Source organism: Ixodes scapularis, unplaced genomic scaffold (genome assembly GCF_016920785.2).
Source record: "Ixodes scapularis isolate PalLabHiFi unplaced genomic scaffold, ASM1692078v2 PGA_scaffold13__105_contigs__length_92229423, whole genome shotgun sequence".
In the NCBI taxonomy this organism is placed as follows: Eukaryota; Metazoa; Arthropoda; class Arachnida; order Ixodida; family Ixodidae; genus Ixodes; species Ixodes scapularis.
Genome location: NW_024609839.1, coordinates 79,463,101 through 79,466,866, shown reverse-complemented (window position 1 = coordinate 79,466,866; position 3,766 = coordinate 79,463,101). Strand labels below are relative to the sequence as shown.

The 3,766-nt window shown below is 48.8% G+C and overlaps 1 pseudogene; it reads left to right on the top strand.

Annotated features, from left to right (window-relative positions):
* The first annotated feature begins 1,365 nt into the window (after positions 1–1,365).
* LOC115314483 lies at positions 1,366–2,766 on the top strand (annotated as a pseudogene).
* The last annotated feature ends 1,000 nt before the right edge of the window (positions 2,767–3,766 follow it).

Sequence of the window (3,766 nt, the reverse complement as noted above, 5' to 3'; positions counted from 1 at the left end):
TTGTTTGAGCAGCCCACAGCGCTACAAGTTGCACTCGGCATCTCTCGAGGAACAGCGGGGCAGTCTTGGGCGCACCGAGTTGCTCGCTAAAACGAGTCTTGGGGTCCTCACAAGCAAATAAACAAAAGGCTATTAGCGGCGAGATGTTTTGGTGGCGCCCTCCTATGGTTCCCCCTTGTGACGTCATTACCTTGCAAACAAGTTCGATGGTGTTTGTTATTAGCATGGCGGAAGCTTGAAATCCTTGCGCTCTCAAAGGAACACTGCCAACAACGTCAAAATTAAAGTTATTCCATTCCTCTTATTTCTGTCGATGATAAATCCCCTTTAAGACGTCATAGTCAGCGTTCGGCCAATCGTGGAAGGCCGACCACAGCGAAGCTTTCGGTCGCGCACGTCGCCAATACCGAAGCTACACGGGCTATAGATAAAAGCAACGAGTAAACACGCCAATCACGAGCCGAAGTAGCGGTGGTAGCGGCTCAAAGAAGCGCGCAACGCCCGGACCGGAGGGAAAAAAAGAGAACGATATGGACGTCACGGCCCAATGTTGCTTTAGCGATCGGCAACCCGCTGGCCGCCCGCTAAGGAGCAGCGGCTCGCGGCGGGTCGCATTTTTATTATCGGCATTAGTTGAGAATGCGGCGTCCGACGGACGTGATATTTTGGCTGGGGTCGTATTTTGTGTCACTACATCGATACCAATAATTTATTTCATTTTGACTTTTGGCCGGAGTTGCCCTGTAAAGGGATGCTGAACCGAAATCTGGATTCCCCAAAACACTCGGCAAAAGCGCGCAACGGGATGCTACAAACACCAAAACGTCACTTATACAGCGATCTCTCGAACGGACGACCGAATTTTTCAAAAAAGAGGCGCATTTGGCAGGAATGTTGACGTCATGTTTCTCCGAGAAGGAGAGGGAACGGCCTCGCGTCTTCTCCGCCTCGCGGCCTTGAGGGAGCGAAGCGAAGAGAGGAGGGAACTAGGTATCTTGAAGGTCACGCGCCTGTCGGCCTGGTTCAATCTCGACTTTTTCCAAAAATACGGCCGTCCATTCGAGATAAATAAATAAATAAAAAAAATAACTGAAGTTTATTGAAATTGACAAGCTAATATAGTCACAAAAAACCTTGTTATTCTTATCTACTCGGACCGCATTTCAGAAATCGAAACTAATTTTTAGATAAAGACAAGGACTTGTCATACATTTCTTATCCCTGGTGCCAATAGAGGGGGAGGAAGAAGAATCCTATTTGACTAGGTCGCCATTTTTTCTTCTCTTGTTTGAATTTTTCGACACGTATATTTTAAGACGCCCATTCAAGTCAACCTTGGCCTTTCGAGGCAGGGGTACACCTGGTATGTCCTGTGCCGATGGACATCCCCCAGCCACGACCTCGGATATTACCGAATCAGACCATACCTACAATGGAACACAAGTAAGCCCTCAAACTAAGCGACGTACGGGAGACGGTGATGATGAGGAGATATCAGTGAACGACCACCCGGAAAAAATGGAAGAGACGGAAGCCGGAGAGGACTCTGAGCTCACCTTAGTGCAACATCGTCGACAGAGGACGACAGGGGTTCCAGTCCTGCTAACGCCCGTGCAGGAGGATAAGCGGTTGCAGCAACAAAACCCGCTGAAATTGTCTGCTGAAGTAGAGACACTGGCTGGCGCGCCCATCGTGAGACATCGTTTCACAGCGAGGGGAGGTCTTTTACTTGATGTCTCAGAAGTACCGACTGTGCATCGACTTCTCAAAGTGCACTCCCTTTGTGGGATCCCGGTACAAGCAACAATACCCAAAGCGTACCTACAAAACTTCGGTCTAATCAAAGGGGTACCAAAGTGGTACACTGATAATGACCTTAACGAATTTCTGGGACCAGCCGGTGTGATCGCCGCTCGTCGGCTCTACCAGCGACGCGAAAATGCAACAGATGTTGCCCAACCGACCGACCGAGTGGTTCTAACATTCCGTCCAAACACCGAGCGACCGGACAAGATCAACCTCGGCTTCACACGGCACGAAGTAACCGAGTACATTGCAGCACCTCCAAGGTGTTTCAACTGCCAGGCCCTCGGCCACATTGCAAAGTACTGCAAGGGGAAAACAAAATGCAAAAGATGTGGAGAACCACACTCGTCCAAAGAATGCCCTGGCACACTTCCCACCAAATGTGCGAACTGTCTCGGTGACCATCCTGCTTCTTATGCAAATTGCAAGGTACGCCTGGCAGCACTTACAAGAAAAAAATCTTTCATTCACGGACCATAGCTTGTTGAAACACAACGTGAACTACCTGTAGCACAAGAAGAATATCCTGCGCTCCAAAAAGAAACAACGCACGCAGATCGTTCCCATGCGCAAGCAGGACGAAAAAATCAACCTAAGAAGGACTCGCCAAAAAGAGCTGCATCGAGGTCAATGAATATTTCTTCTAAACGTTCTCCAACCACTGATAAAGAAAACTCAGGAAAGTCAGATGCGAAGAAGGACCAACAAGAAATGACCCAGACTAGACCAAATAGAAACCTTGCATACAGTGATGTACTTTCTGGTCGACGTGTGTCTGAGGAGCCAGCGCAAGAATCAGCCACATCCGCCGATAGCTTAATAGGCTTCATCTTCTCTGCACTGCGGAGTGCCATCGCACAAATGCCACCAAGCACATTGAAGACAATTTTACAAGGAATGATGCTCTTTGAGACAGCTATCGTCGGAATCATGAAAAATTCTCAACACAGCGATGCCTGAGAGCAACGCTGCAGGGTCCCCTGTGCGCGCGCCGGTAGCGCCGGGTCGTATCAAGATGCTTCCATCGATCATCCAGTGGAATGTTAATACTCTCCGACCTCGACTTTCCGAACTTCGTCGCCGCCTCCTGGAGCTTCAACCAAATGTTCTTGCTCTTCAAGAAACGTATGTGCAACCAGGACCTCATCGATTATCCCCATACGTCCAATATCACAGTAAGACACCGCACCTTGACGGGAAGTCTAGGGCATCTATATTCGTGCAGAATCACCTCAAACAAATGGAAATCGACCTTAGCGACTTGAACACTCTATACAGTGAGCATACAGCCGTAACAATAAGAATGGACAAGCGTGATATTACTGTTGTCTCAAGCTACATACGTCCTCACCAACCATGGGACCCCGATGAAATGAGAAAGATCAGAAAACGCTGTCCTGGGCCAATTATATGGTGCGGAGATTTTAATGCGAACCACCCTGTTTGGGGAAGTGACACAACCACACAAAGGGGAAATGCGCTCATTGATGTAACAAAAGATCTAGGCTTAAGATGCCTCAACAACGGATCGCCAACATTCATTCGTCCTCTTCTTAAAACAGACAGCGTTCTCGATCTAACATTCGTATCACCCGAAATACAAATGGTCTGGAATGCAGAACCTGATACATGGGGAAGTGACCACGTGCCCATCTTGCTCCTCCCCATCACGGCCATTCCACGGAAGATCAGAACGCATCAGATTACCAACTGGGACGTTTATCGCGAAACCCTTAGCACGATATTAACAGGCCAAAATCCTCCAGCAATTGAGGAGGCCGTAACCACCGCCTTCAAAGTCGCCACTAAGCAAATAACGCTCCCAACAACAAAACCAGTCCCAGACCTGACATATTTGAACCTTCGCGCCGCATCCCGGCGAGCTCAAAGAATAGCTAGACGTTCTAAGCGACCCCAAGACTGGACAACATCACGACGAATTGAGGCCAAGCTTCGCAGA